This window comes from Lolium perenne, chromosome 5 (assembly GCF_019359855.2).
Source record: "Lolium perenne isolate Kyuss_39 chromosome 5, Kyuss_2.0, whole genome shotgun sequence".
NCBI lineage: Eukaryota > Viridiplantae > Streptophyta > Magnoliopsida > Poales > Poaceae > Lolium > Lolium perenne.
Genome location: NC_067248.2, coordinates 130,889,845 through 130,900,565, shown reverse-complemented (window position 1 = coordinate 130,900,565; position 10,721 = coordinate 130,889,845).

Here is a 10,721-nt window from a genome sequence, read left to right as displayed (position 1 = left end):
CGAGGAACCTTTTGCACCGGTTCGTGTTACAAACCGGTGCAAAAGATAGCTCATTTGCACCGGTTTGTAACACGAACCGGTGCAAAAGGTCCCCAGCCCTTATATCAGCTCACCTCCAACCAGCCAATTCACAACTTCACTTTTTCTAGGAGAAAGGTGTGTGTGTTGAGTGCTACCTTGCATTTCTTTGGCATGCACACAAGGTGCTCGATGAAATGTACGAGAGAATGATGCCGCTTGATTTTACACAAAACAAAAATGAGATGAGGTGCCGGAGCGACACTTAAGCTTTCTCCTCTTTCTTTCCCTCCTCAATCAAGGTTAAACAACTTTAGCCTTTCATTTGTACGGTGCTAATATCCACTATATATATATATATATATTATGATGTTTTGTAATGGTTTTTTGATAAACTTAATTATTTGATGTAGATGAACCGGCGGCAATGGATGTACGTTGTGAGACGTACGCCCGAGTTCACTTCGGGCCTGAAAGAATTTTTCCGTGTGGCTGAGGAAAACCCACGGGCGGATGGTTATATATGTTGTCCATGTGTTGATTGCCGAACTTAAAGCAATACCCTGAATGGCAAGTCATTCACTCCCACCTGCTTTGGAAAGGTTTCATGCCCAGCTATAATTGTTGGACCAAGCATGGAGAAAGAGGGGTTATGATGGAAGACGACGACGAAGAAGAAGAGGATGATGATATGTACCCTAACTACGGTGATCTTGCAACGGGGCATGATGAAGATGAGGAGGCAGGTGGAGGTGATCAAGATGAAGAGGCATCGAGATGAGCCCGTTGATGATGATCTTCGTCGGGCCATCATTTGATGCACACGAGAGATGCAGAAACTGAAAACGAAGCGAAAGTTAAAGGGCATGTTAGATGATCACAAAAAGAAGTTATACCCAAATTGCGAAGATGGCAACACAAAGCTCGGTGCCACACTTTGGAGTTGCTTTGCAATGGAAGGCGAGAGGCTGGTATATGTGACAAGCCATTTGAGAAGTTCTTGAAAATAATGAAGAGGAGGTTTCCAAAGGATAACGAATTGCCCGATGCGTACGAAGCAAAGAAGGTTCTCTGCCCTCTAGGATTAGAGGTGCTGAAGATACATGCATGCATTAATGACTGCATCCTCTACTGCCTTGAGTACGAAAATTTGGAAAAATGTCCGGTATGCAATGCACTACGGTATAAGATCGAGCGAGATGACCCTGGTGATGTTGAGGGCGAGCCCCTAGGAAGAGGGTTCTGCCAAGGTTATGTGGTATGCTCCTATAATACCACGGTTGAAACGTCTGTTCAGAAATAAAGAGCATGCCGAGGTTGTTGCGATGGCACAAAGAAGACCGTAAGAAAGACGAGAAGCTGAGACACCCCGCCGATGGGTCGCGGTGGAGGAAAATCGATAGAGAGTTCCCGGACTTTGCGAGAAGACGCGAGGAACTTAAGGTTTGGTCTAAGTACGGATGGAATGAATCCTTTTGGGGAGCGAGCTGCAGTCATAGCACTGGCTTTGTAACTCTATGTATCTATAACCTTCCGCCTTGGTTGTGCATGAAGCGGAAGTTCATTATGATGCCGTGCTCATCCAAGGCCCAAAGCAACCCGGCAACGACATTGATGTTTACCTACGGCCATTATTTGAAGAACTCTTACAGTTGTGGAGCAAACCAGGTGTTCTTGCATGGGATGAGTACAAACAGAGTCATTCAACCTACGAGCGTTGCTTTTCGTGACCATCAATGATTGGCCTGCTCTTAGTAACCTTTCGGGACAGACAAACAAGGGATACAATGCATGCACGCACCGCTTAGATGAGACCGAAGGTGCTTATTTGAAGAAATGTAAGAAGGTTGTGTACACAGGGCATCGTCGATTTCTTCCAAAGAGGCACCCCATCGAAAGAAAGGCAATCATTTCGGAGGTGAGGCGGATCACCGGGAGAAGCCTGAACTCCGTCTTGGTGATGCTTTACTTGATATGGTCAAGGACATAAAAGTAATATTTGGAAAGGGTCCTGGCGGCCAATCTGTTCCCAAAAAAAGGCTTCGAAGAAAAAATCTGTTCCCAAAGAGGTTGTTACCGGACACGCACCCATGTGGAAGAAAAAATCTATATTTTGGGATCTACCCTATTGGAAAGTCCTAGAGGTCCGCTCTTCAATCGACGTGATGCATGTGACGAAGAATCTTTGCGTGAACCTGCTAGGCTTCTTAGGCGTGTATGGGCGGACAAAAGATACACCGAAGCAAGGGAGGACCGGTATCGTATGAAAGTCCCAAAGAACAAGCAAGAACGAGGATTACAAGACGGATACGAGGAGTCGCTTAAGTCCTGGCAGCTACGCTCTTACCAAAGCGAGAGAAGGATATCTTTTTTGAAGTCCTTTACGGTATCAAGGTCCCGTCTGGCTTCTCCTCCAATATAAAGGGAATTATAAATATGGAGAAGAAAACATTCCGAACACAAGTCGCATGACTGCCACATTATTATGACGCAGTGCTTCCGGTTGCAAGGGGGCTTCTGTAGGAAAATGTTCGAATACCCATTGTGAAGCTATGTGCATTCCTTAATGCGATATCTCGAAGGTAATCGATCCAGCTAGTCTTCCAAGGTTCTGAAGGATGTGGTGCAATGTCTTGTTAGCTTTGAGTTGGTGTTTCCACCATCTTTCTTCAATGTTATGACACATCTCCTGGTTCACCTTGTCGAAGAGATTGCCATCCTCGGTCTGTCTTTCTACACAATATGTTCCCCTTCGAGAGGTTCATGGGGGTCTTAAAGAAATATGTTCATAACCGTGCTAGGCCCGAAGGAAGCATCTCCAAGGGCTATGGAACGAGAGGAGGTCATCGAGTTCCGTGTTGACTTTATTCCTGACCTTAAGTCGATTGGTGTTCCTGAATCGCGACATGAGGGGCGACTAAGTGGAAAAGGCACGCTAGGAAGGAAATCAATGATATGTAGGGACGGCATTTCTTTCACTCAAGCACACTACACAGTTCTACAAAGTTCCACCTTGGTGGCCCCGTATATCACTGATCACAAGAATATTGTACGCTCCGAATGTCCGGGGCAGTCTGAAGAATGGATTACACATAAACATATGCAGACATTCGGCGGTTGGCTCCGAACACATCTCATGAATAACAACGCCATTGATGATCAATTGTACTTGTTGGCCGGGTCACCATCTTCGACTATACTGACTTTCCAGGGGTACGAGATAAATGGAAATACCTTCTACACGTTCGCCCAAGATAAAAAGAGCACCAACCAAAACGGTGGTGTCCGCATTGATGCAACAAACACTAACAGTGGGGAAAAGGACACATATTATGGTTACATAGAGGAGATATGGGAACTTGACTATGGACCTTATTTTAAGATCCCTTTGTTTCGGTGCAAATGGTTCAAGCTTGATGGAAAAGGGGTAAAGGTAGACCAGCTGTACGGAATAACAACAGTGGATCTCAACAATCTTGGTTACAGAGACGAACCATTCGTCCTAGCCAATGATGTGGCTCAGGTTTTCTATGTGAAGGACATGTCCTCCAGACCGAAGAAAAGAAAATATAAGGAAACGAGCTCATCCGATGAGCCAAAGCGTCACATAGTTCTTTCAGGGAAAAGAACCATCGTGGGAGTCGAGGACAAGACAGACATGTCAGAAGATTATAATAAGTTTGCTGAAATTCCGCCCTTCAGAGTGAACATTGATCCAACCATCGCGTTAAATGCTGAAGATACTCCATGGTTACGGTCGAAGCGATCATAATGTATTAATTATTATCCTGTACCTTGATGAGCTCATATTGTGAAGCGTTTGTTGTGATATGTATCAGTAACATTGGTCGTTTGAACTAAATGCTCTTTCCTTCGAGAAGCTCCCGGAAGCCCTCTTTAATTACCCTGAGGTACTGGTTGTTGGGTGTATATATACTAGCAGCTTCCGAGCGGGACTTGCGGGAAGAGTTACTCGGGCAAAGCTTCCGAAGATGTCTAAGACGGCCAGCCATCTAAGACATCTTCGAGAAGCTTCGCCGGAGAGGCTCTTTCCTTCGAAAAGCTCCCGGAAGCCCTCCTTATACCCTGAGCTACTGGTTGTTGGGTGTATACTAGCAGCTTCCGAGCGGGACTTGCGGGAAGAGTTACTCGGGCAAAGCTTCCGAAGATGTCTAAGACGGCCAGCCATCTAAGACATCTTCGAGAAGCTTCGCCGGAGAGGCTCTTTCCTTCTTGGTCGTTGCCTCTCAGGCTGCTCTCTCTACTCTCCCCGGAGGGGGCTATATATAGCAATGTGCCTCCAGATAATCCCCCCCCAGATGAGGCCACCCCAGATAAGGCAAACACCAGATAAGCGTCCCCCAGATTTAGCCCCCCATCTTTAGCACCGGTTTCAGCCAGGAACCGGGATAAAAGGGGTATATAATCAAATCCACCATCTTTAGCACCGGTTCAAGCCAGGAACCGGGATAAAAGGGGTATATAAACTAAAGACAACGACTTTATTGAAATTTAACAAGATACGTTAACTAAACTTAAACTAAAACAACGACAACAACTTTATTGAAATTTAACATTAACTAAATTTAAACTAAAATAATAACAACTTCTACTAGTTCTTCCGCGCATCTGTTGCTGCCCTCCTGGCTGCCGCCTCCTGCCGCAGCTCCTCCTCACAACGACGCTTATGCATCTCCTCACTATCCAGATCCGCCACACGCGGCCGCTTATGCAGCTCCTGGAGACTCTGCCTCTCAAATGCTTCTATGGTAGCTGCTAGCGCCGCCTCCTCCCACTCCTCTATCTCTGCAAGCTGCGGGTCCACCTCATCCTCTGCTGCCCTCCTTGCTGCCGCCTCCTGCCGCTGCAGCTCCTCCCACTCCTCTATCTCCGTGAGCTGCGGGTCCACCTCCACCGGCGGCGGGTGCGGCTTTGGGGGCATTGTGCAATGGGCTAGGGTTTGGTGATGATCGAAGTGGGAGAGACGGGGACGTACTATTTATAGAGGGAAAATATCTTCGAGAAGCTTCGCCGGAGAGGCTCTTTCCTTCTTGGTCGTTGCCTCTCAGGCTGCTCTCTCTACTCTCCCCGGAGGGGGCTATATATAGCAATGTGCCTCCAGATAATCCCCCCCCAGATGAGGCCACCCCAGATAAGGCAAACACCAGATAAGCGTCCCCCAGATTTAGCCCCCCATCTTTAGCACCGGTTTCAGCCAGGAACCGGGATAAAAGGGGTATATAATCAAATCCACCATCTTTAGCACCGGTTCAAGCCAGGAACCGGGATAAAAGGGGTATATAAACTAAAGACAACGACTTTATTGAAATTTAACAAGATACGTTAACTAAACTTAAACTAAAACAACGACAACAACTTTATTGAAATTTAACATTAACTAAATTTAAACTAAAATAATAACAACTTCTACTAGTTCTTCCGCGCATCTGTTGCTGCCCTCCTGGCTGCCGCCTCCTGCCGCAGCTCCTCCTCACAACGACGCTTATGCATCTCCTCACTATCCAGATCCGCCACACGCGGCCGCTTATGCAGCTCCTGGAGACTCTGCCTCTCAAATGCTTCTATGGTAGCCGCTAGCGCCGCCTCCTCCCACTCCTCTATCTCTGCAAGCTGCGGGTCCACCTCATCCTCTGCTGCCCTCCTTGCTGCCGCCTCCTGCCGCTGCAGCTCCTCCCACTCCTCTATCTCCGTGAGCTGCGGGTCCACCTCCACCGGCGGCGGGTGCGGCTTTGGGGGCATTGTGCAATGGGCTAGGGTTTGGTGATGATCGAAGTGGGAGAGACGGGGACGTACTATTTATAGAGGGAAAATATCCCGCGCGGCGCCGTGGAGGGAAAATATCCCGCGCCGTTTGCGTCGTGGCGGGAAAATATACCACGCGCCGCTTGCGTCGTGGAGGGAAAACATCCCTCGCGTCGTGGCGGGAAAATATCCCGCGCGGCGTCGTTTGACGGGAACCTACCACGCGCGTCGGGGCGGGAACCTATCCCACGCGAAACACGAAAAATAAATGGCGGGAAAATACAAACGGCAGTGAAAAAAGGGACCTTTTGCACCGGTTGTTGGCTTGAACCGGTGCAAAAGGGTCTTTTGCACCGGTTCGAGCCAACAACCGGTGCAAAAGGCCCTGTGCATAAATTCCGCGCGCGCGCCCTTTCTTCTCCATTCGCGCGAGGACCAAATTACAGGGGAGACTCTGCCAAATTTTCGCCCGCCCGCGCCGCCGCCGTCGACCGCGCCTCCCACCCGCCCGCGCCGCCCGCCGACCGCGCCGCCGCCTCCCCCCGCCCGCCCGCGCCGCCGATCGCGCCGCCGCCTCTCCTCCGCCCGCGCCGCCCCCGCCCGCCCGCGCCGCCCCCCGCCCGGCCCGCGCCGCCGCCGCCTCTCCTCCGCCCGCGCCGCCGCCTCTCCTCCGCCCGCGCCGCCGCCGACCGCCGCCGCCTCTCCGCCGACCGCGCCGCCGCCTCTCCGCCGACCGCGCCGCCGCCTCTCCTCCGCCCGCGCCTCCCCGTCCGCCAGCGCCGCCGCCCCGCCCGGCCGCGCGCTGCGCCGCCACCGCCCCGACCCGCAGCGCCCGCGCGCCGCTCCCGCCTGCGCAACCGCCGCGCCAGCGCCCGCCGCGCCGCGCCGCCAACCGCCGCCCGCTCCGGCCGGCAGCCGCGGCTACAGGTGAGCCGACGGCCTTTTCCTTTTTTGTTTTTCTTTTTTTTGTTTTAATTAGTTAGAAAATTTAGTAGTTAAATTTAGAAATATAAGTTAGATAAATTTTAGTTAGATCTATTTAGAAAATTGTAGTTAGAAAATATTTGTTAGAATGTTAGATAAAAATGTTAGAAAATTGTTAGTTAGAAAATATATGTTAGACAAATTTTTTTACTAAGATATAGAAAATTGTAGTTAGAAAATTGTAGTTAGAAAATTGTAGTTAGAAAATTGTAGTTAGAAAATATATGTTAGAAAATTGTAGTTAGAAAATATATGTGAGAAAATTGTAGTTAGAAAATATATGTTAGAAAATATATGTTAGACAAATTGTAGTTAGAAAATATTTGTTAGAATTTAGAATATAGAATATGTTAGATAAAAATGTTACAAAATTGTAGTGAAATATAGAAATTTAGAATTTAGAATATGTTAGATAAATCTTAGAATCTTAGAAATAGTAGTGAAATTTAGAAATTTAGAATTTAGAATTTATAATATGTTAGATAAAAATGTTAGAAAATTGTAGTTAGAAAATATATGTTAGACAAAATATATGTTAGACAAATTTAAAAATAGTAGTATTTGTTACTAAGATATATATATATTCATAAGTAATTTATTCAAATTCAATATTAGTTTGCATACGATGCCGCGCCCGCCGCGTCCTGGAGCTAGGACAATTTTAGAGGAGTTGCGGCAGTTGGGGGAAGTTCGGGACTGGGCTCCGCCGGGGTGGCACTGGGAGGTGTTATCTTCCGGAGCGCGCACCTTGGTGCGGAATCCGGGTCCCGTCGTCGACCCGGATATTCTCTGGTGGAGGTCTTATGGGCCACGTTCGTTTCGAGAGGAGCCGGCCCCGGAGGTGGTAGCTCAGCGCATTGCATCGGAGGATGAGCATGTTCGCCGTTACATGTATGCGTTAGACACCATGTATAGGACCGGATGGTCAGTTATGCGAGGATCTCATGTTAGCTATGCTCCCGTTCTTGTTCCGTGGCTTTGGGTGTTCACCGGCGCGGCTCGGGACCCGGTCGGCGCCGTTGAGAGCTTGTAGTGTGATGTATTAGGGACCGATCGAGCTATATGTGTAACTCAGATCTTTGATTATGTATTCAGCATTATCCTTTATTTGCACTTATATATATGTGTAACTCTAATATTTGATCATTTATTTATATCATTATCTTGGTTAATTACTGCTTCGTTGTGTTTATAGCATTAGAATAACTTGTAAGTCTTTGCAGAAACTATGGAACGAGACCTAGAAAAAGAATACATGGTCGAGGAGATTATCCGTGATGATGAGGATATCACCTCTCTTTACCTAAACCAATCCGGCGAGGGAGACGACCGAACCCGTGGAGACGCCTCCGGTGAGGAAGATGAGCAAGACAACCGTGGAGACGGCTCCGGTGACGACTGCGAGGGAGAAGCTCACGACGCCGCCGAGGTGTATATATATTAATTAACCAAGCCTCCAGATTTGTGCATATACATGTATTAACGTTGTTTCTTCTTTTAGACCTCCCGATCAACAAACTCTACCGAGAACTAAACGAGGCGCGGCCAGAAAGATGGAAGACCATGAAAGGTGCACCATCACGGAAATCGCGATAGATGGCGAACCCATTTCTCCCAAGAAGTTCGCAAAAAAGTTTGTAAGTCAATGTGGAGTTGTTGTTAGGGACACCGTCCTGATCACCACTCAAGAATGGAAGAAACCTGTAAAGGGGGGTGAAGGAGTTACTTATGTCGACACGAGATTAAAAAGTGTGATGTTTAGGAAGCTGCTGATAAATTTCATCTTTCCGGAGCCAACTGAATCTGATAGTGAGAATGACAGGCCAGACCCTGAGGATCCCGAGCTGAATAGCGTACAGCGAAGAGTTAAGAAGTGGGCTCTTAAGAAGATGGCAGTACAGTTCAACGACTACAAGAAGAAATTGGACAGCTTCTTTGTCAAGAAAGGGAAGACTCCTGATTTCAAAGGCCCCTATGAGAAGATAAAAGACCACTGGGAGGAATTTGTGAAGTTAAAGAAATCGGACAAGGCAAAGAAAAGGTCTGACACCAATACGAAAAATGCTTCTAATAAGATGTACTTCCATACCATGGGGCGAGGAGGCTACAATGCTGGCAGGCCTAAGTGGGAGAAATGGGAGAACGAGCTAATTAAAAAGGGGATCCAGCCAGAGGTACTGAAATGGAACCAGCGGTCAAGGGATTGGTTTTACGCGCATGGGGGCACGTTGGACGCACAAGGGTTATGCATATATACACAAAGACATAAGGAAAACCCACTTCCCATCGAAGCCTTTAGAAATGTTGCAAAGGAAGTTGAAGAGGGGAAGTTCCGTCCCGAAAGAGAGAAGGACCAGCTCACACGCGCCCTTGGGAATCCTGAACACTCAGGACGAACACGAACCACATCAGGTGGCAAGCCGTGGTGTATTGGGTTTCTGCGAGAAACGAAGAAATATCCCGATAGAAGCCGTCGAGGCAAAAGGATGTGGTTCACGAACGCGTTGCTAAGCTAGAGGAGCAAGTGAGGATGATAATGTCGGGCTCGATCCACGGTCACCCAACCTCAACCTAATCCGCAGATAGAAGAAGTTGCATTCGATGCTACCGGCCGGGGATCTCAGCGGAAAAGCAGCGTGGCTTCCACGGAGCTGCCTGGTGATGATGCACATGTGGATCCGCAGATGGCTCCTCCCTCCCCTGTGGAACCGCAGATGGATCTTGATCTCTACCCTGTAGACTTTATCACAGAGTCTACACCTTGTGAGCTACATTTCCAAACGATGGGCTACTTAACGCTCAAGGCGGCGGTCGGCTATGTCTTACCGCCAGTACCCGATCAAAGATACCACTTCAAGCCGGTTCCACCTGGCTACGCTGTTGCCGGGGTGGATCAAGTTATGGATGGGTATGGGCCGCTGAGGCTTGACCACCCAGCCGGTGAAGGGGATTTGCTAGAGCTGGGAGAAGCCAAGAACACTACAGTTCTATGGCGAAAAGAATTCATTGTGATTCCGGGTTGGAAGGCGCCAACAAGGTCTCCACCGAGGCAGCATTCTCCACCGATGCAGCCGTCTCCAGTGCGTGAGCCTTCCCCGCCGGCGCGTGAGCCTTCCCCGCCGACGCGTGAGCCTTCTCCGCCGCCGCGTGAGCCTTCTCCGCCGCCGCAGCCCAAGTCTAAGAGCAAAATTAGGCGGTCCGCTACGACACAGCTGAGTCGTAACAGATCACCGAGACGCAAACAAGAGCCCCTCCCAAGAGTGCCTAAGGTTCCTCCCAAGAGACCTTATGACTATACAGTTGAGGAAAATGCCAAGATCGTAGCTGAACAACACAAGCAACAAATGTTGAAATTGAAAAAGCCCCAGCTTGAGCCGGAGCCAGCTATATCTCTGGAAAAGAAGTTGAAACTGCTGAAGAACCTTCATCAACCTGAGCCAAGTCTTTCATCGAACTATGACCGGTCTATTCGCAAGTCAAATGTGTTAGCAAGAGATCGGTGGGAAAAAAGTAAGGTAGAAGGGAAACCAGTTCCCCAGCTTGGAAACCAGAAAAACTCGTGCCCCCCGCTCCAAGTGTATCCCGATGTCACAGCGTGCTTTGATCCGGAGATGGTAAGACTATACAAAGATGAGGCAGATGCGGTCGGTATGAGTATTCCTGAGTACTTAAGCCGCATCGATGCAGAATTCCTTACAAGTACGGGTGATGATGTCCAAATAGCATACCAGTACAAGTACGGGCAACCTCTTGTCAGAGCTGAGGAGTTGCCTAATCTATCAACACAACTGCGAAGACTGCATAATTGGTACATGGATGCATGTAAGGATGGTAAGAACTGGATCATGGTGGCAATCACAGATGAGCACTACGGGCGAAATGACGTGATGAACATCGAATTTTGTGAATTATTTCAGTTATTCAACCAAGACGCCCTCGACAAATCTCTGCTGAGT